The sequence below is a fragment of the Crocodylus porosus genome, unplaced genomic scaffold (genome assembly GCF_001723895.1).
Source record: "Crocodylus porosus isolate Cpor-Errol unplaced genomic scaffold, CroPor_comp1, whole genome shotgun sequence".
In the NCBI taxonomy this organism is placed as follows: domain Eukaryota; kingdom Metazoa; phylum Chordata; order Crocodylia; family Crocodylidae; genus Crocodylus; species Crocodylus porosus.
The window spans coordinates 817,429-840,328 of NW_017728947.1; the positions used below are offsets into that span (position 1 = coordinate 817,429).

Sequence of the window (22,900 nt, forward strand, 5' to 3'; positions counted from 1 at the left end):
TGCTTGCATTTCTTCCAGGTCACCCACTTCCTCTCTTACCTCAGGGCTTTGGTCTCTATCCCCCAGCAAACCTAGCTTAAAGCCCTCCTTACTAGGTTAGCATGCCTGTTTGTGAAGATGCTGTTCCCTGTCTTTGTCAGCTATATCCCACCCTAGCAGTCCTTCTTGGAACAACATCCTGTGGTCGAAGAAACCTGCACAGCCATACATTGCTCTTCAGGATTCTTCCCCTCCGGTCTGTGCCCTTCCCCTTGACTGAAAGGATCAAGGAGAACACCACCTGACCCCCCACCCCCTTCACCCTTGCACCCAGAGCCCTGTAGTCACTTTTGATCTGCTCAGGGTCTTCCCTGGCAATATCATTGGTGCCCACATGGATGAGCAGCATGGGGTAGTAGTCAGAGAGCCAGGTGAGTCTTGGTGTCTTCCATGACATCTCAGATCTGGCCTCTGGGTGAGCAGCAGAACTTCTGAGGCAACAGGTCAGGTCAACAGACGAATGCCTCCGTTCCCCAGAGAAGGAAGTATCCAACCGCTACGACTTTGTCTACTAGTGGCCTGATTTTGCCAGTGCCTAGGACATATCCGAGATATTTTGTTTCTGTGTAACCCTGGTGTCATTTAGCGCCAGGTTAGCTCTGAGACCCTCTACTTGTACTGATTTTGACGTCTCCTTTTTCTGCAGTAGGTGGTCTGTCCATGTGTTGGTAAATATTACAACATTGTCTAGATAGGTGGTGGCATATACCTGGTACAGGCAGTGGACTTTATCCATTTAATGTTGGAAAGTTGCTGAAGCGCTGTGTAAACCATTAAGAGACAAAAAAGTAAGGTCCTGAAGTGATGCAGTCCTGAGGATGTTGTGAAGGCTGTGATCTCCTGGGAAACTGGGTCCAAAGGAATCTACCAATATGCTTTGGTCAATTCCAGGATGATTAAATACCTGGCATTCCCTATTCTCTTCACCACTAATCTATTCTGAGCATAGTTATGTATCACATTTTGAAGCTGTGTTGACTTTGCAAAAGTCCCTGCAAAACCCAGACAGAATGGTCAGGCTTTGGCACCAACACAGTTGAGCTACTCCACTCACTGGCTGATTCCTCAATGACCTGCAAGTCTAATATTTTCATCACTGCTTGTAACACTTCTTTAAATTCTTCCAAGAGGTTTTAGATCTCAGGCCATTGAGTTGGGGTCAAATTCTCCCCCAGGATGAAGCCAGTTATTGGATTTTGGGGGTGATATGTACTTCCCTAGCCAACTCCCAGTGAATGTGTAGAAATCAGATGGGCCTCACAGGTAATTTGTGAGCCTGACATTTTACCACTAAGTGGACTTCATAGTTCATCTGGCCAGCTGTCCACAGTATCTCAAAATGACACTGCCACTTTGCCAGTAACTTAGGAGCAACAGTAAGACCAAGTCTCCTGGCCGATAGACCTGGAGTCGAGCCTTTTGGTATATTGTTGCTCTTGTTCCTGTTGGGCTACCTCAATTTTTCCTTTTGAGGGCCCCCACTAGGTCTAACCCTTCCCTCAGCTTCAATACATACTAAACTATGTTTTGGGTTGTTGTCCCCTAGTCCTACCAGGACTCTTGAAGTAGGTATAACACACTCCAGGGCTGCCTCCTATATAGTAACTCAAAGGGCAAAAAGCCTGTGGAGGCCCAGAGTTGTGGTCCTCTCATAGGCTGAACAGTAGGTAGGATAGCAGTTGGTTCCAATTTTGAAGTTCTTCAGAGGCAGACTTCCTCAGCATCTCCTTCAGTGTTTGTTTAACTCATGGGCGTGCAAAATCTGGCCCGTGGGCTGGATTGAGCCCCCACAGGTTCCATTTCCCAGCAGTTCCTGCCCACATTGTTGTACCTAGTTTCCATGGAGACCCCAGCAGCACCGTGATAGCGCTGGGCCAGGTATTCCATGTAGACCAGCCCCAGCAGTACTGGGAAGGTGCGTGGCTGGGTGGGGAACTGCTTCAGGACTGGGATTTTGTGGCAGTGACAGCGTGGTCTGGAGCCATGGCAGAGCTGTGATCTACTGCTCATATGCAGGCAGTGGATTGCATGTGTTCCCCAGCTCCGGACTGTGTTGTTACCACTGCAAGATCCTAGCCCCTGGAGCAGTTCTTTGCCCAGTGATCTGTCCTGCCAGTGCTGCTGGGGCCAGTCTCTATGGAAAGCTTGGCCCCATGCTGTCACAGTGCTGCCACTGCTGAGGTATTCATGGTAAGCAGCCACAGCAGTGCAGGCAGGGGCTGCTGGGAAATGCTATCCAGCCACCAGCCAGACCACCATTTTGCCCACCCCGGGTTTAAATGGTTTGACCAGTCCATCCATTTGGGGATGGTACACTGAAGTCTCTACCGAGCAAACTTGTAATAAGTCCCAGAACTCCTGTAGCAACCAGGACATGAAGGTTGTACTCTGGTCCATTAAAACCTCTCTAGGGATGCCCACCTGGGAGAAAATCTGTAGTAGCTCTGTGGCCATTGTTTGTGCTGATGCTGAGCAGATTGTAGCAACCTCAGGGTAGCAAGTGACATAGTCTACCAGGATCAAAATAAACTTCTGTCCCCTTGCACTGGGCTCTAGTCCCAGCAAGTCCACCCCAGCCTGCTGAAATGGTATGCTAACCACAGGGAGAAGGGCACCAGTGGGGCCTTATGGCTGAGCTGCATCCCAACTAGCTGGCACTCAGGCAGGGCACACAATATTATTTAACTTCCAGATATATTCCAGGCCAAAAAACCTCAGTAGTATTCTATCTTGGGTCTTTCCACCCCCCAAAATGGCTCCCCCCAGAGAGTCATTTGCTAGTTCCAACACCTGGTGGTGGTATTGTTTCAGGGCCAACAGTTGGGATCTCAAAGTTGTCTTTGGTCACCTTCATCAGGAGGACCCCATGCAGATCAAAATGGGGGTCTTGAGGTGCTAAATGGGCATCTATTATAGCCCCATTGGCCCATCTCAACTGGCCATATAGAGGGGCATATACCAGATCCTCTCTTTGATCCTAGGTGATCTTTTAGCCTTCTAACTGATCTAATCTGCTCTCCTGATGAGTGCCAGAGGTTTCCCGATCCTTTACTTCCTTTGAAGGGGGTTTAAGATCACACTGCACCCTGACCCCTTTTCTGGAGCATTTCTTCTGGCTGGTGAGGGCTTCTCACCTGATTTGCTGCTGATATTGACGTGATCAGGGTCTGGGCTTTTATTAGGATGGTGGCACTGAATTGTTCCAATGCAACTCGTTTCACCTCTTCAGCTGACCAGGAGTCCAAATTTAGCCACCATGTGCATATGTCTTCTAGCATCTGGGCCTTAATCCAGTGCCACACATTCACATTCCAAGTCTCCGTATGGAACCGGCAGTGCTGATAAACCTCCCCCATAAATCTCAGCTTGTCCAGTGTGGCTGCTTTGACGGACCTATAGTGCTGAGCTGGTACTAGTTTGCTCCCATGGCCCAGTAAGTGGCCTGGGCCTCCCCAGTGAACAGGAGGGCCACCCTTGCAGCTCATGTGCCCCATGGCCACTGATACCTCTGACACCCATTCAGACAGGGCAAGAAAAGCCTCCAGAACCTCTGTCGGTCCCATCTCTGTGAAGGCTGCTCTGTCTAAACTCTGGGAAGCTGGTGACTCACCCATGTGGGTAGGGGTCCATCTTACATACAGTTGCTGTTTCAGGAACTCCTGCTGCTCTCACGGAAACTACTGTAGTTGTTGCTGCTGCTGTCTCTGGAACTCCTGCTGCTTGGTTTGGAGCTGCTGAAATAGCTGCTACTGTTGCTGTTGCTGCAGCCGTGCGTCCCCTCCAGCCATTTTAACAGAGTCCAGGTCTCCATGGCAGACATAGGGTTTTAGACAGCCCACATTCTCCACCACATGTAGAAAGTTATCACTCAGTTCTTTATTTTTCCTGGGGCAAACTTGTCCTCCCAAGGAAAACAACTTCCATAACAAAGCAAGTTTCTAAACAAACATGCAATCAACAAAGTGTTAACTCACAGCTATGATCCTTCCTCAGATGTAGAGAGAGGACACTGTGGCTTATCTCCCCTTATGCACGCTGCCCTCTTCCCTCTCTCCCTGACAGCTCAGCTCCCTGGGAACGTTTAATTTCCTCCAGGCCAGACACCGACTACTGTCAGCTGGACCCTTGGTGAGCATGCAGGTTATCACTTTTAACCACACATAGCTGTGCTCCTGTCCCTGAGTCTTGCATCTGGTTACAGTCTTCCACTGACTTCAGTGCAACTTGGCACAGGCAGGAGTGTTATGATGAGCTGGCCAGATGAATGCTTTTGTCTCATAGAGGAACTTTTGTGAGGGGCTTGATCCAACACCAAGTGAAGTCAGTGGGAGTTGCCCAGTGGGGCACTGGACTGTAGTCCCAGTCCTTCCTTTCCAACATGGAATTGCTAGAGGTTGGGTAGCTTTCCTGTTTTTCAAATTTCACCTTGCTTCTCTTTTGCAGACTGTCTGTCAGACCACCTTTCAGGCAGCCTTATCCTTGGGAATCTTGTCAGTTCATGCCAGCTTGGATCCCTGTGTCAGGTACTATTTGTGTGTAATTAACAGGTCTAGACGGCATTCTATGTGCGTACCCATGTCTGGACTGCAAAAAAATGAAGTTTTCTAAAGGCGGAAACTTCAATCCCCATAAAGCTATTAAAATTCATATCATGGGTCAGGCTAGTAAGTTAGTGTCACCATCCACTGCTGTTTTAGAGGGGCCGAGTATTGATTTTCTGTCCTGGAGGCTCTCTGCTTGAGCTGGATAGTGCTTGTTAGTACAAAGAAGGCAGTGTGGTCAATGCTTTGAGCAAGGGAGGGGTGCCTGAGTGGCACCTCACAGCACTCAACTATGATTAAAAGATGGGTCACAAATTGGGTGGCATGGAATTGTCACGAAAAGGGATGACAGCTGCAACAGGGTCTGAATGCTGGAGTGCTTAAAAAAGAGCAATATTCTGGACCTCAGTAGACATACAAATACCCCACCCCCAAAATTCCCCTTCTGCCCTCAATAGGTAGTATTGTTTCTAGACAGAATGGCAAAATCATGCAAGCTGCAGTTCTACTCTGTGGTGGAAAGTAGGAGCTCCTGGTCTTTGTGGGGAGGGATCCAGTGGGAACCTAAGATCCTATTCCTTCACCTCCTCAGCAGTTCTGGCACAGGTTTAACATTAGCTCTAGCAGACTATTTATTACAGATAATGTTGTTTAAGGGGAAAAGAGGATTCTGGGGGCAAGTGGTACTTTTATACAGGCCAAAGTCAGGAGGCGTCTGCAGTTAAGTATGAAGGGAAGTGCTAGCTTTGGCTAAAAAGGTTGCACAAAAAAAAAAAAATCATCCCTCAAGCCCCCATCTTATTTCTTGGGATGGAAGAGAGATCATGTACACCTCACTCAGAGGTGATGTTAGCCAACCAGAAAATCCCAGTGCTTGGTTAAGAAAAAGGAAGAGCTAAAGAGTCAAAATAGTGGATATGGTGGCAGATGGGAACTCGGAAGACCCTACACAGGCAGGAAACATCTCTTCCCCATTCTCAATTTAGAGTATTTACTCAGGGAACACATGTTGTTGCTTGTTAGTAGAAGAACACATACAGTCTTCCTAATTTATCCCATTCAAATTCCAAAATGTAGACTCCATTAGTGCTGAGAAAACACACACCACAGGAAAAACAAAACTAGGGACTTAGTGGCATGACTACCATTTTAAATACCCATGCAACTTTTGTGCCCAGCAGCCTAAGCCTTTGAAAAATGATACTTCTTAATATTCCATTGCAATGAAAAACTTATAACCAATGCTGCCTAGAAATAGATGCATGAGCATTATCCTTTCTGAGGGTCTTTATGATTTATAGTACCCTATCCACCTCATTGTTTTCCTCCTTTTCCTATCTTACAGATTAAACATGAATGAAATAACATATATTAAATAGAGAAAAATCTAAGCAAATCCAAACAGTCATGTGATTAGAAAGGTGGCAGAAGTCAAAGGGAGCAGCACTGTAGCTGTGGAAGGATAAACAAATTAAAAGTGAGATGTTCTCGGTATCCAGCAGAGTTGCTATAAGCCTCCTGTTGATCTTGTTGTTAGAGGCAACTAAGGTGGCTGGTTGTATGTAGAGTAATCTTACAGAGCAAGAGGTTAGACAGTGAAGTTTACATTTAGTCCTCTCCAGTATTCTCTAGGTCAGTGAGTCTCAACCAGGGTGTTGTAAGATCCTTCTAAGGGTGTAGGGGGGTGCCACACAATATTAGCACTGTTAGGTGTGCAAACTTCTACACGATTTGCAAGATGAACTTACAGATTTCCAATAGGAATCTATCGCATCAAAGCCATCTTAACTTGCTGTGGTCTTTTTGAATTCTTTGCAGCAGAAGAATTGTGCTATTATTTTTCTGTTGTCAAAAAATGAGTGAAAGCTAAGAGCTGGCACTTTATAAAGAGGACCTTGAGTCTAACAAGAGGCATGTTGAGTCTGAAAAGCCTAATTGCCACTGCTGTAGGTAAAAATATTAATCAGTGTTCTAAATGAATAGTACTAGAAAGTAGTTGGTGAAACTCTCAGCTAGAAAGATCTGAGCAACGTGACCTGTAGAGAGAGAATAATATTAGTCTTCCTCCTTTCTGTATTAAAATAAATGTTTCATACGCTGTTCTTCCTTAAATGTTCTCAAAGGATATGCTGACCAAACAATAGGCTCCAGTTTAAGGATAGATTTTACCAATGCTCTTGAAGGGATTGCTGAGAAAATTTGCAGTGGAGTGGGAAATGATAATGAGGACAGAAATGAGAAGGAATGATCTGGTTTACTTGGTAAACTAGGTAGAATTCAATCATGCATGGTTTAATTGGGTGACTCCTAAGGACTTTAATTTAGGAACAACAAATATAAGCCATGCTTACAGAATGGGAGAGTGTGTTGTAGAAGGCTGAAAATGACATAGAGATCATTGTAAAGAACCAGCTGAACATGAGCTCCCTGTGCAGAGCTGTAGTGATATGGTACTAGTGCCTTGATAGGGACATATTCAAAGGTGTTGTGAGCTTTGGGAACTTCAAGAGTGATTTGTGATCTAGAAAACTTGCTGCATAGTGATAAACTAAAAGGTCTCAATGTATGTAGCATGTCAAAGTGAAGTTTAACACATCACTGGTTATGATTGGTAAATACACAGGCTAAACATACCTGATCTTAAAGGGCGCTTGTCCACATAATTGGCATTTACCCACTAAAAATCTTCCTGGTTTAATTTTCCTTCCCTAGTTTATGACGGCTAAATAAGTAACATGGATGTGATCTACCACGTAAGGGCTTTTTATGCTATAACTAGTAAAATGCACTAGGGGGCATGTCAGAACAATTTTACACTCCTGCCCTTTTAGTACTACCTTACTGCCAGATGGCACTTTAGGACAAGAAATGCCCTGTCGCAGCATTTCTGCCACTTGCTTTTCCTGTGTTCAAGTTGCACAGGGTGCTTGGGGGTCTGGCGCATGAAATCCTTCTGTGCAAAGCCCCGCAGGGCTCCCCAGGTATACACAAGCAATGCACATATCCAAGGCTGGTTGTGGGGTACCCTTAGGGCTGCACACTCTTTCCACCAGGCGCTGGGTGCAGGGTACCCTTTGGGCTACCCCACAACCATTGCCCCCTGCCCTAGCTTGGTGCCCCTCACTTTTCCTGGGTGCAAGGTGCACGCTTTTCCTTGGTGCAAGTAGCACAGGGTGCTTGGGGGTCTGGGGCACTTAGTCTTTCTGTGCAAAGCTCCACAGGGCTCCCTAAGTGTACACAAGCACTGCATATACCCAAGGCTGGCTGGGGAGGGAGGATGGGGGAAGAGGGGGGGGTCCCCACAGCTCTGGGCAGGAGCAGAATAGTTCCAACCCTACCAACTATGAAACTATGATAAAAAGTTGAGGGTGGCCAGGGACGGTGGCGGTGGGGGGGGAATCACATGCTACTGTAGGGAGAAGAGAGTTGCACACTCTTGGAGAGGCTTGGGTCCTGTGATGCACGCAGATCTGGGTTGTAATGGCCACGTATAACAGTGTATGGTGCATGTTGTGCTAAACTGTTATATGTGGCTGCTATACCCAGCCCTGGGGTGTATCTAAGCCTTACCCATATACTATCATATGCAGCTGTTACACCCCAGAGCTAGGGCCACCCCTGCAGGAGTGAAGGGGTGGGGGGCAGTGGCTTGGCTGTAAAGCATGATCATGTTTTCTGTGAGCTTGTTGTATATTGTGCCTCCTGTAGGACTGGAGAGGACCATTTCCAATCCCTCCTCAGACCATTACCTTAAGATTCCTCAGCAGGATCTGTAAAACCAGTTGAGTGACTCCGGCCAAATCCTGAAGTGGTGAGCTCCTTTGACTACCTGTAACCTGAGATCCTGCTGCTGCCTTTGTCTATGGTAATTTGCATCACCACAGCCTCACAGAAGACCTGAGGCTTTTCACTGCAGCTCAGGTTACAGCTCTTTCATCACCAGTCTGTGCCTTGAGGCAGACCTCTGAACCTGGCTTTTCAGGAGCTTGAACAGACACCAGCCCAGTTTAGTAAACCATGTAATTTCCTCTTCTAGAAGCAGATTTCTGTGATGTGACTCTTCTAGAACCAGCAATATTATTGTTTTCTTGTCCCTTGCCTCACTAGGAATAGAGGAAGCCATGCCCTAGCAAGCAGTCCACAGAGACAGATCCCCATTCCAGCATTACCTTCTGGTATGCCAAAGGCCTATTCCATGATTAATTACTCAGAGCTACCCGACCTGTACCACATGCACCCAATGCTGCAGGTTAGGGTTTTCTCCCAGAACTGGCAAAAGCCTGCTTAGCTGCGACTTTATTTGCTCTGTTCATTAGTCAGCCACCCCCACATTTCTGAGGTCCAGGAACATTTCACTTGCAAAATTCCCTGCCAGTCCCCACTCTGCCTGGGCCTGAGGTTGTGGGGGACCCCCTGCTTGTAGTGAGTGGCCTGCTCTCACCATCCACTGTTTTGGGGCACCCCAGGCCACATGCTGGGGTTTGCTCCCTGAATTTCAAACTGCCTGCTTCTACTGAAGTTCAAGGAACATCTACCCCACAGAGCTCCCCCACTGCCCTCTTCCCCTGGTCGTGTGGGGCAGGGCCCCCTGGCTGGCAGTGACTGGCCTTCTGACCATCCACTGTTTCAGGACGGCCAACACCAAAGCTACATGCTATGGTTCACGAGGCTGCAGTTTCTTCCTTTAATCTCCAGGTCCTTATTCCAGGTTCCCAGTTCCTTTTTTGAAGCTTATCTATACCCAATAAAGCATGAATTTCACATTCTAAAGAGAGAGAATTTCATTAGCCATGCATATTTACCAACTAATATGTAAATTAATATCCTGCATCTGACATGCGTGTGTACCACCAGGGGACTCTCCTGGACACCTCTGACCAGAGTCTTGCATGGCCCAAAGCGTAGCCTGATTGACAGCCCCCACACACTGTAATAAGTATATAGGCTCAAATAAGGAATTTCTTTTGGGCTGGGATTAGAGATGGAAATCCTTAGGTCCCCCTATACCATGACTCTGCCACTGGGAGACTCTCCCAGACATCTCTGACTAGAGTCTTTTCTGGCCTAATGTGCTGTTTGTTCATACCAGGCTGCCAACTCACAGCCCCCTATGTACACTATACTAAGTATATGGGCTTGAATAAGGAACTGGTTTTGGGGCTTGGATGACAGCTGGAAATCCTTCCTGGGCCAGCCCACAAGATCAGGGGTGTCCAGGAGAGTCCCCAGTGCCAGAGGCAAGGTGTGGGGTGGCCCTAGCTCTGGGGTATAATGGCCACATACAACAGTGTATGGGGAGGGCTGATATACACCCCAGAACTAGGTGCAACAGCCACATATAACATTTCAACAGAGCCCTCACCATAAACAGTTATACATGGCCCTTACACTGCAGGCATACCTGGGTTAGTCCTGGGTCAACATGGTTGTGTTCGGAGAGATGAGTAGTCTGCTACTGTGGTCGGTGTCAGGGTGAGCTGTTCTGGCAATGAGGGAACTGCCTGGGTGACCACTGGGGTCACCCTAAGACCAGCACCCCAGCAAGGCTGGCAGATGAGGTGTGAAACCCCTGGTGTGCACCCTCATTGGAAAGCCCAGTGGGCTGCGGGGTGCCAAAGGATGCGGGGGCAGTGCTGGCATGGGCAGCTTCCCTGTCACCTAGCAATGTTGGCAATTCCATTAATCCCCAAAGTCTGTGAGGGAGCAAGAGTGCCAAGCTTGAGAAGAACCCTGTTTTGGGGCTTTAAAATAGGTGCTGTCAAAAGGGGGGTGGGGGACAGGCAAGAAAGACCAGAGAAAGACTAGGCTTGACAATGGTTTGGTGGCCAGCCAGGACAGGGTGCACCCCCAATTTCCTGTCCATGCTGCTGGGGGACTGTCCCAAAGAACCCTGACCACAGTCCTGCCCGGCCCAAAGCATCATTTGTGCATGCCAGGCTGCCAACTGACAGCCCCTGCATGGCCACTGTACTAGGCATATGGGCTCGAATTAGGAACTGACTTTTGGGCTGGGATTACAGATTGAAATCCTTTCTGGGCCATCTGATACCATGCCTGTGTGCTACCAGGGGACTCTCCTGGACATTCCTGACTAGAGTCTTGCCTGGCCCAAAACACAGCTTGGCCGTGCCAGGCTGCCAACTGACTGCACCCCAGCCACAGTGCTAAGTATATGGACCCAAATAAGGAACTGGATATAGGGCTGGGAGTATGGCTAGAAATCATTCTTGGGCCCACCCCATGGGATACCTCTGTGGCACTGAGGGACTCTCCTGGACATCTCTGGCCAGAGTCTTGCCCAGCCCAAAGCGTGGTTTGTGTGTGCCAGGCTGCCAACTGGCAGTCCCCCCATGCCTACTCTACTAAGTATACGGGCTCAAATAAGAAATTTTGGGGGGCTGCGATTAAAGATAAAAATCTTTCTTGGGCCATCCCATGCCATGCCTCTGTGGTTTTTCTAGTTTTCTGGTTTTCCTGGAACTGAGCTCCGTGGGAGATCTGGATTTGATTTCCAGCCAGGGTATCAGAGGGTTGAGTTGCCTGCAAAAGGGAATCCCCACTGGGGAGGAGGGTTCCCCTCACCTCTTTTACCCCACCCCACCTGGGTGCCTGTGTCTCAAATTTTGTGGGATCTGTGCCTCATATTTTGGGAAAGCCTGCATCTTCTATTTTGTGAACCCTGCGCCTCAAATCTGTTGTTGATTTGTCTCTGTTATATGTGTATGTTCACCTAAAATCCCTTTGACTCCCCTGCTTTCCTGTTTCCTGCTCCCTGGGTGCCAGAGTCCCCTTGCCCCCCTGTGTATGTGTTATATTCCAACCTGTTCTTTCCCTTTTAAACCCGTATATGGTTAAGTTCCAGTTGGTCTGGGCTCTGCTTTGTAGGGGATAGGAGGAGAGCTGCTCCCCCATAAGCAGCTACCCCTCCCATAGTGCAATAACACCTGTTAAATCCCTTCAATTGGAGAGGGGGCACCTCATGTGAGTACCACCTGCGTTACATTTACCACCCGGGTTACCCCTACCCTCCCAGCTCTGCTGGTCCCCCTCGCTCCTGACCTGCCCCACCAGCCCTGTCAAACCCAAAACCCAGTCCAACAAAAAGTAATTTTAATTAACCTGAGTCTTAAACTGCCTGACCCATAACAATTTGATCCTTGCCACAAAGTGTTTGCGAACATAGGGAACAGGTTTTTTTGGAATCCAAAAAAGTTGTATTTTTCATTCGTCTGAACTGTGAACTAAATCACCAGGAAAACATTGCAAGATTAGCACCTGGAGTCTTGCTGAAGTATTGCAGTTGAGATTCAATGGTTTCCATGGATTACCGAGTGAACCCAAGTGGCACCTGGTGGTGTAATAGTTGGAAAGCAGAGAAAATCACGTTTTCCGGTGTAAGTCAGATCCACGTTGAAAAATTAAAATGATTAAAAAAAACCCTCATGGAAGAAATTCAACAGCTAAAAATAAAACATGTTGGAGATGTTTTAAATTACCACGATAAAAAAACTAAAATGATAAAATCAGCTGACAGTGTGGATACACAGATGCTATTTAGCTAGCTTAATGATGATTTTTTGTCACATGGACACAGAAAAAGTGTAACGTAGTAACAGGAGAGGTGTAATGTGGACAAGTGCCCAAAGAGTTCTTTAATCCATCAGACAAAGGCATAAGTAAATTTAGAGACCTGAAGTTGAAGTAATCAAAGTTCAAACTAGAAATAAGATGCCAATTTTTAACAGTGACGGTAATTAACTGTTGGAACTGATTGCAACAGAATGTGGTAAACATACTATCACTGGGAGTCTTTGAATCGCAATGAGTTGTCTTTCTCTGACAGAAACCGTAGTTCAGTCATGAGTTATTGGTCTTGAAGTAGCAATTGCTGGATAAAATTTTATGTTCTGCCGGGGAACTTGGGTGCCTTCTAATGCTCCAGCCACCAATATGTTTCTGTCCATTATTGGAGAGAGGAGCTTCTCTAAGCTGTTTTAATCAGGTTCTCAGTTTCAGTGTAACCTGGCTCATAGCATGCTTCCAGACCGGGGCTTTTTCAGAACAGAGCCTTTGTATTCAGCTGTTGCGTATGTACCTTCTGAGAACAGTAATTACAGGTAAGTGATTTTCTTTTACCTCCTTTGTCAGAGTGTTGTGAGAGCGAATTAGTTAATCTTGTAAAGTGTTTTGAAATGAAAAAGGACTTATGAGTGCTAGGCATTGCTATTATATAATAATCCATTGAAATTCTGTGTCAAATAAAGTATACTTCATCTAAAGTGAAGTTAGGCATTTTCAGTGAAGTTTTTTTTGTAAGCAAGATTCAAACAGTGCTTGTATAATAAAGCAGTTGGCACTTCATTTGCTCAAAGCATGAGATTGCCACAGCTTTTCAGCATTCACAAGTACTTTTTTTCTTTAGAATACAAATTCTTGTTCTGTTATGTAAACTGTTAGCACTTGGACCTAACATTAAGTTGCTGAAGATCTGGGGTGGGCAAAATACAGCCTGAGGGCTGGAACCAGCCTACCAGGCCATTCTGTCTGGCCCAAGAGGCCCCTATTTTTTTTTTTTAATTAATATTTATCTGGCTTTCACTGCCTGTCAAAGATGATAGGAACCAGTGGCAGCAAGACCCAGGAGTTGCTCAGTGGCAGGGCCCAGTGCCAGAAGCAGCAAGGCCCACCTGACCCCACCCCACCCCAGGCTCCTTCACCCCAGCCAGAAGCTTCTGCCCTTGCGCAGGCTTCTGGCCTGGGACCTGAGGCTGGTCTCCACCTCCTTCCACCCGAGCGGGAAATTCATGTAAGAATGGGCAGAGGGTGGGGAGGATGACCAGCGCAGCAGGAGCCATCTGGGCCCAGCCGGCACCATGTGGTTCCCAGCTGGCAACTGCATGGTGCTCCTGCTGCATCACACAGTCCCAACACAGCTGGCATTGGCATGCGATGCAGAGCCCCTGTGATAGAGGTGGCTGGGCAGGCTGTGCTCCTCACCCCCATGCACAGCACTGCCTGGAGCTCCACCCTGCCAGGCGCCAGTGCCAGCGCCAGTGCCTGCACCAGGCACAGGCTCCCTGAGGCCCCCTGCCTGCTGCTGCTGCCGGCAGCAGGGGCTGCATGCCATATGCGGGGGTCCCCACATCCCACAAATCTCACACACCTACACCCTGCTACCACAACCTCCATCAACATATACACACACCCCAACATACCCTGTGCCCCCCACCCCCCACTATATACCCCTCCCACACGCAATATAAAAGAGTGAGACTTTGTTTGAGTTATTGTGAAATCCCCTCTATATATTTTTTTTCTTGTCCTAAGATGGCAACCCCCATCCCAAAAAGAGTATTTCTGGGGGGCAGGGGAAGGGACTTCTGGTGGCAAAGGTCAGGGGTTAGGGGGCAAGATGTCTGGTCCCAATATGGCAACTAGGGGTGGGGCAGCTGTCAAGGGGTGGAGCTACCTATGTGGCCCTTGACAGCTCACCAAAACTTGTAAAGTGGCCCTCCAGTCAAAATAATTGCCCACCCCTGCTGTAGATCACTATAACTTCATTGACTTCCACAGATCTATGCCAACACACATCAGCTGAGGATTTGACCAGTGATTTCCCATTGCCATTTGTGGTCATTAGTGGATTTGAGATCCTGTACTTCAAATTAAACATGGCTTGTGAGCGAAGGTTAGAAGAACTAGGAGTAATTAGTCTGAAGCAGAGAAGACTGAGAGGCAGATCTGGTAACATTCTTTAAATATCTGAAGAGTGCTTATAAAGGATGGTGGGACTAGATGACTTTCTTGAGGTCCTTGCGGCCCTTTCTGTCTAGGATTCTAACTTATGTGTGCCTTGTCTTCTCACTTAGTTGTTCTCTCACTTTCTGTAGTTGGTGGGTATCATGAATGTATCAGCCACCACATCACGGTTTCCTTAGCAGGCCCAGTTATCTGGAACTGTCAGTCTAGTAACTAGAGGAACATTCTCCTTCTTTTGTATTTGCCATTTCCATGCTGGTTGCAATGGGAATTAAGCCTTGCAGGAGTTCTGCAGCCCATAGCTGAAGCTGTTGTGTCCCAAATGGGCCATATTTTCTGAGATTATCCTTATATTCTGCTGTTACCAAAGCTTCATCTGTGGAATACAGAAAGATTAGGGCCCCTCAGATCTCCTAGCATGAGTAGACATTGTCGTAGTCCAGTAGTTTAATGGCAAATGAAGCAATGGGAGGAAGAAAAGGCAAGCTTCCATTCCTTTCTCTGTATGGGCTGGTTAGACGGGCGGCATAAATTCTCTTCTTATAACTTTCAGTTTTAGTCTTTGGATAGCTGCACCAATCATGTCTGCAGGTTGCTCAAGTTGACCCGTTTGCCTTTTGTAACTTGCAGGCAAAGCATTTCGGCCTGTAAATGTGGATTGGGAGATTTGCTAACAATATGTTCCCTTTACATGTGGCTTCTCTTTTTATAAATTTTCCATTGTTTCTGGGAGGCATGTTATTTTTGGGTGCCTCAGAGCTTTGAGACTTCTGTTCAGCAACTCCATGGCAACCTGGGGATACAGGTTCTGCAAATCTTTTGGGTTAGCAGCAAAGCTGTCTGAAGTCAGTCCCCAGCTGAGAGCTGTATAAGATAGTTGTGTGAAATGGTTCTGACTTGCTGGTTGGAGTTTGGACAGGGAGCCACACCAAAAAAGGATGTTTTTTTCCTTGCCCCTAAACTGCCGACAAAGTAGAAAGGAAGAAACAAAGGCCTTCTCAAGAGCCTGAATTCAGATACAGTTATTCCTCTCATTAGGCATCAGGGTGAACATTGGATAATTCTCCAAGGCATTGGAAGAGAATACATGTTGGCAGTCCCTTGAGGGCACCAAGTCTAGGTAAGACTTATGTTACCCATAGATGATTGTAAGTAGCAATCATTTGTATCTAGCAGGCAACTGCTTAAGTAAACAAAGTATTTATTATGTGTTTTATGCAGAAAATAGTGTTCTTTTGATTTTTCAGTTTCATGTTTGTTGTACTTATTTATCCCAAAGACTTATGTTAAAAAATAACATTGCATCATTTCATTTCTCTTTCCTTTGCACTGGCTCTTAAAGGTAAGAAGTACAGTATACTGCAATCACTTTCTCTCTGAGTTCCTTGCAACTGTACTTTACAGTCAAACGAGATAAGGGTTGATTTGGCGATTTAACTTATGCTTTAACAAAAGCAGAATTTGGGTTTAACTTACGCTTTAACAAAATCCCTGAAAATTCTCCTTAGTAAATTTGGCTTTAGAGTCTGAAAAAGAAGGGCCACAGCCTTGTGAGGCAGAGAAAATTGCAGAAGTTCAGAATGGGTTTTTTTTAAAGTTGATAGCTGAAGCAGAGTTGCCAGTTCAGGAAACATGTGCCATTAAAGCTCTGATTTTGTTTTCTAAATTACTTATCAAATTAAAAGCAGCTTTGCCTTCTCTTCTGAAATGGATGGTAGCTTTTTGGCTTAAGAGTGGCGGTCTTTCAGTGCACGGAGTGACCCAATTTTCTGTGCTGGAAGCGGATGTTTTGTTGTTGTTTTTATGTGATTATATGTTTAATTCAAGCTGAGCCTTTGCCAAACAGCAAAAATATGGGAGGCTCCAAGAAGCTGGCTCTGGAGAATGTGACTGAGCATGGTGACCATTTCCATTTCATGCACGCACACAGTCCTCTCCTGGGGGGATATTACAGAGCGGTGGTTTTTGGAACGTGTACATGAGGCCATGTGAGAGCTCCCCCTCCCTTTTCTTGAGGCTCCACCAGGCATCTTGCCATCAGAATACAATTGCAGCAATTTCAAGCTTTCCAGGTTGGAGGAGTAAAAAGTCATGTTCCCTCACCCTATTTCTGTAAAATTAAAGCTCACAGTCTAATGAAATTGTACAGGCTCACATACGTGGTGTCCTAGGCAGGTGTCAGAAGGACCAGATGAAGGCATAGGCATTGAGTTCAAAGAAAAATATTTTCTATCTTCTGCCAGGGATTGTCTTTATTTTTGACATTTTCCATTTGTTCATGTATAGAAAAGATCAGAAAATGGGAGTGTAGGGATTTGAAGCCGCTTCACTCAGTAGGAATGAGAAGCACTTGAGAGGCACATTTTAAACCCTACAATAAATATCACAGTACCATGGTTTATACACTTGGTGTGAATCATCATTCTTTAATGAGAGGTAAGCTTATGATTCAGGCATAGGTGCAACTAAATGGCCGAACGGCAGTTATTGCCTGTGGCAGATTCCAATGTTAAAACCCAGAATAAATTGTACCGTCCACTTATTTTTCTTACCATCCACATCACGTGCTGTTTGGATACAAGTATGAATCAATTTATAATTGTGTTGAAGGCTTCTAGAGTTAGGATGCAGGCACTTGGATTGAACATCCAGATCCTGCATATGGCTGTCAAACGGGTTTAGATATTCCAACACTTGTCTTAGAAGCTTGATCCAGTGCCCAGTGAAGTCAATGGAAAAGTGGTTTTTGCTCTAAAGTGAAACTGGATCTTTCTTCCTGGTGTCAGGTACTCCTTTGAGCACTCTCATATGGTATTTAGAAGCTGAATTCAGGTTTGAAAATTGGACCCTGTGTGTATCTGGGTTTTCCTCTTACCTTTCCTTAGCAGCTTGGGACCCTTCAGAAGACTTGGAAAAAACAGCTGTTTTAGTAACACTTGGCAGAAAAAAAGTTATTCCCAGTAAGGAGAAATCTCTCCCTCACCTTCTGTGGATTACTGTTCCCTCTTGCTGCATCTTCTTTTCAGTTAAGGCACAAATTAAAAGTGAAGAACTGTCTCTTTGACAGATCTTGAAAAATAATTGTCAGTAGGGCAAGTTTTTCTAGTGAGCAGGAGTGATTAGACCCAAACCTATTCAGCATTTTCAATTTGGATTCCTTTTTGAAATCTCTGGACTTATCTTGTGAATCATGTTGGTACACCTAGCAGTATTAACATTGTGTGGCGCCCTGCAGAACCCTTGAAAAGATCTTGGGGCACTGGATCACTGGGCTAGATGATCTAATGATCCTTTCTAGTCTTAAATTCTATATGTCTCCATGAAATTAAGCATCTCATTTCAGCAGATAAGGATAAATCTTATCGGTTTCACTGGAATGGAACTACTTATGTGGGCAAGTTTATATAGCTACTTAAGGCCTCCGATTTGCAAGCACTTATCACTTCCATTGATTTCCAAAGATCTCCCTTTGACTTGGGTTCTTAGATTATAAGCTTGTTGTGTTTGTGCAGTGCCTACCCTGATAACACAAGAAAAATAATGAATTGCAACAAAAGCTACATGGTTAATACAAGAGCTTCAAGTATTTGATTTCACCTGATGAGATTTTAGCAGAAGAGAGAATTTAACACTATGGAGGTTTGGTTTATTTTATTATAGTAAATTACTCTTTAACTTTACTGTGTCTAGTTCAGATTTGAAGCATTCTGGACAAGAGCCCAGAATGCTTACCTGTCTTTCCAGCATTGTGCTAATCAATACTTCTGTATAAAATATATGTGAGGATAATCTGTGAGAAATTTTTCTGAAAAAAAGACATTTATATCCAGGCTTCCTGAAACTATTGTCCTAACAAGCTTAGCAGAAATAATTTTTCATCATCGGTATCAGAGGCCATTTAGGAATTAGAAGTCTATATCAAGGTTCTGTGTGAGGCCATAGTGTATTCAACCAGTGATCTGCTTCCTGCACATTACTTCCCAAACTGGGAGGAGTATATAGTTGTATCTGTGGTGCATTGCAGGCAGGCTAATTAGCTATGCTCAGAGACCATGCTAATTAGCCCAGTACTACACAGTTACACTGTTTCTGGTTTGGGAGGTAGCTTGTGCAGAGCAATGCTAAGTGGCTTGATCGTGATGTTACCTAGCATAAGCTTCCAGTGCCTAGAATGGAACATCGTAAGTGAAAGCTCAGGACACTTCTTTGGGTTGATGGTAGATGTAACTGAGACTGAATTATGCAAATGCTCCTAGATTGAACTTTGACATGTGAAGTTTATTTCAGAGAGAGAGCAAGTGAGCGTTCCAAAGACAATACTATTATTGGAGACGGGCAGTATATAATTTCCCCTCAAATGTTACAAGAGATACATTTTACCCAAAATGGTCAGACAATGCCATGGAGATAATGGAATAAGAACTAGAAGGGACAGGTGAAAAATTGACACTTTTTGGAGAGGGTGTGAATTTTTATTTTCTTTCTTTGGGAAGGTGTTCATGAGAGGGAGGGAGAGAGTACCCAATGCTTAAGCACAAGTAAGCAACCTAAACTAGCAACTGCCAAGGGATACTGTACATATTAGAGCTTAAATGGGTCTTCAGACTGTATAGAGACCTTCTGCCCACATGTAGGAGTGATGAGAGTGGAAGCTCATCTTGCAGGAAAATAATCTGCTGCTCTCCCACTGTTTCTCACTTCTCTAGCCCTTCCTGTCCCACTCTCTAGCTGCTGTTGACAGGCTAAATGCCTTGTGGCTGACAGGATGGAGGGATTTGCAGGCTCATTTGACAGCAGCAATCAATAAGAAGCGAAAATCTCACTTGACAATCCCTTTTCAGTCTAGAAAGGAAAACAAAAACTTGGGAAGGTGAAATACTGATTGGAGAGAACACTGAAAATATATGAGCAGCAGTTTGAATCCAGGTAAAAGCTTTGAGAAGTAATTGTTGCTCTTTTCTTTTCAGCAGAGCTTTTGTGTACCTCCTGAACCACACATATATTGCTGTAAACACTAAATGCTATTAATATAATTTTTTATTGGACCAATTCTATAGTTGGGAGAGCTGCTGGACAATTTTTTGGGCATTGAGTACCTTTCTTCAGTTCTCAGAACACTTGATGCCTGAAAGCTTTTGCAGCCACTCTCTTAACTATCCAGTTGGTCAAATAAGAGGTACCAGAAAACCTCATTTAGTCCAACCTCCTGATCAAGGCAGGGTCATCCCTGTCTAAATCCTCCCAGCCAGGTGTTTGTCTAACTTACTCCTAAAGCCTGGATGGAGGTTCCTCTCCAACCACCTCCCTGGATAGAGATTTCACGGCCGCTATAGCTAGTCTGTTCCAGTGTTAAGAGACCTTTATCAAGGGGAAGTTCTTCCTTGTTGGTGACTGTTCTTGCTTTTCCTGCCCCTGTGACCCCAATGAATAGTCTATCAGTAGCCTCCATCTCACCACCCTTCAGGTATGGTTATGTGTTTCATTGACTATGACAGAGCATCCTCTGGGGAAGGTCCTGATGTTCCCCCAGAAAAAAACTTTCAGCACCTTCAGCTTGCATAGAAGACAGTGAGAAAGGAGGAATCATTTCCTTAAACTTTACAGCTTTAGTATGCAAACAGAGTGAACAGAGTTAACTTTTTAGCCTAAGAAAAATACATATGCCTGCTTTATTTATTTTTAGGAACAAATAAATTAATCATTTCCACAGAAGAAAATAGTTATTCTTTTCTGAATAGATTTCATTGCCAGCATGTCTTTATAGAAAATGAGAATAACAACTTTTAATTATGATTAAGGATGGACTGAAATTCCCATAGCACCTGTTTAATCAAAAGTAGATGTTCTCTGTGCAGTGCAGTGTTTTCATGCTGCGCTACAGCGACAAAAGCAAGTTATTAACAAAACATAATAGGAAAAGTTGTGTCTAACTGATGCACTCTTTTTTCACGAGGTTACAAGGTTGACTAGCTATTGGTATTGGATCATATTATCATCTTTCCGCTGCAATAAGCAATCAAATAGAATAAACGTGACTGCATCTCATACTGCTGCTATCCCTACTTTTCAGCCTCCAATTTGGCCGTGGCTAAATTCTGTTACCATATACTCAGTATGTTTCTGGGTGCAATCACAGACTGATTCATAATGATAAAAACGCCAAGCACTCTTCCCTGGTAAACCTCAAGGTGTTTCAAAAAACACTGCCAACCTCCTTGTTCCTCATTGCAACTGGGGCATGGAGGGGTACACTTGTCCACTGTTGCACAACAGAATAGACCTTGAGCTGGGAATAGAACTTGAGTCTCCTGAGCCCTAGCCCAATGCTCTTAGCTACTAGATGACTTGCCTCTATTTAGGGTTCATTAATTAAGCTGTCCCTTGTGCTTTTTGCTCTGTTGATGTGTGAAGGGTATTAGCTTCCAGTGACAACAATCAGGCACCTTTTTTGTCAGTAGAATTTGTCACTTCAAATTTGAGATATAAAAACATAGGATTTTTTTATAATGTTATCATGCTGCTCCAAGTAGCATTTATTTCAAATGAATAAAAATAGGCAATTAATGGCAGCCATAAGAAGTATTCTATTATGCTATTTTGTTTTGAAAGCAGATTGACATTTCATTTGCTTGTCTTACCTGTTGTACAAATACTTTGTTTTATTACCCTTGAAGAGAGTGAAATGTTAAGTAAGAAATATGAAACCTTCTTTCATTAGTCTTTTTCATAAAATGTCAACTTCTGGACTGAAGTGTTAGGTCTGTTTTGGAGTATAAATTTGGTCTTGCAGCTGAGGGACAGGGAAGGTGGAGAGGCAATGTATATTTAAGGGTTGGGTTTGGCCATGATCAGGTTGCTTCTGGCCATGATCAGGCTTTCCCCAAACCTGCTCCTTGCCCCTGGCAGCTTTTAAACAACTGGTCCACTGCCCAGGTGGGCAGTGGGGGCAGCAAAGGGAAGCCAGCAGGGCTAGGAAACAGGATTGGGGATAATCTCCCTGAGCCCACTTCTTGGATCCTCCATTGCTCTCCCTGCTATCCACCTGGCAGTCCCTGGTTTGGGAAAGTGGTGGGGAGTAGAAACAGCTCTTCCTCTCCTGCACTGGTTTAGGAGGGAAGAGGAGCAGTGGGGCAAAGACCCCAGTCCCTTCCCCAAGCCAATCTGTGAAGTGTGGGGAGCATTGCCACGCTTGCTCCCCTCCTTTCCCAGACCAGACCATGAAGAAAGCATACAAGTATTCATTCAGGTGAGAATTTCTCTCATAAAGAAGATAGAATCATAGAAAATTGTGGTTGGAAGTGACATCAGGAGGTCATCTAGCTCAAACCAGGACCACTCCCAACTAGATCATCTCAACCAAGGCTTTGTCTAACTGTCTCTTAAAAACTTTGAAGGATGGATATTCCACAAAGTCTCTAGTCAGTCCTTCACTACCCTCCTTGTGAGAGAGTTTTTCCTAATATCTAACCTAAATGTCCCTTGCTGAAACCTGAGAGCATTGCTCCTTGTTCTATCACCTGCCAGCCTTCACCTAGTTCAAGGGTTGTCAGCCGGGGGTACGTGTACCCCTGGGGGTACTTTGAAAGGTCCCGGGGGCAAGTGGAGTGGGTGGGAATAGAGTGCCGACACCCTGTGCCTCTGCCTCACAGGAGCAGGGCTGGGCTGGGGCAAAAGCAGGGCCACACAGACGCTATGCTTCTGCTGCTTGCCATGCCCCTGCTCCGCATCTGGCCACTTACCACGCCTGCCCCCTCTCAACATATGGCTGCTTGGCCCCCCCCCCCGCCGCCAGGGTACACTTACTTAAAAAGGTTGAAACTCCCTGACCTAGTTGAAGGTTGTTCTTGAATACCCTCTCAGTCTTCATAGAATCATAGAAGTAGGGTCGGAAGGGACCTTGTAGATCTTCAAGTCTGACCCCCCACCTGGGTGGGAGAAAAGACTGGACTCAAATGAGTCCAGCCAGGTAGGCATCAAGCCTCTTCTTAAAGACCTCCAGGGTAGGAGCCAGCACCACTTCCCTAGGAAGTTGGTTCCAGCTCCTAGCCGCCCTAACTGTGAAGTAGTTCTTACGGATGTCTAATCTAAACCTACTCTCCAATAATTTGTGTCCATTGTTCCTTGTCATGCCAGGGGGCGCTAGGGGAGACACTGTTTCCCCTAAACCCTTCTGGTCCCTCCTAGTGAGTTTATTGACAGTCACCAGGTCCCCCCTCAGCCTTCTCTTGTGAAGGCTGAACAGGTTAAGTCCCGCAGTCTTTCAATGTAGGGTCTGCCCTGTTGTCCCCGGATCATGCGGGTGGCCCTCCTCTGGACCCTTTCAGTGTTGTCCACATCCCTCCTGAAACGGGGTGCACAGAACTGGACGCAGTACTCAGCTGTGGCCTGACCAGCGTCGCATAGAGGGGGAGGATCACCTCCCTGGCTCTACTTGAGATGCATCTGTGGATGCATGACAAGGTCCGGTTAGCCCTGCCAACTGTGATCTCGCATTGTCGGCCCATGTTCACCTTGAAGTCAGTAATGACTCCAAGATCCCTTTCTGCCTCCGTGCCTCTACA

General features: G+C 45.7%; 1 long non-coding RNA gene across 1 annotated transcript in view; it reads left to right on the plus strand.

Annotated features, from left to right (window-relative positions):
- LOC109321625 overlaps positions 1–22,900 on the plus strand; it is a 230,177-nt gene that overhangs the window by 137,883 nt on the left and 69,394 nt on the right. Inside the window, exon 2 of the long non-coding RNA XR_002104114.1 lies at positions 4,483–4,562. This is a non-coding gene — a long non-coding RNA (uncharacterized LOC109321625). The remainder of the gene's footprint in view (positions 1–4,482; positions 4,563–22,900) is intronic.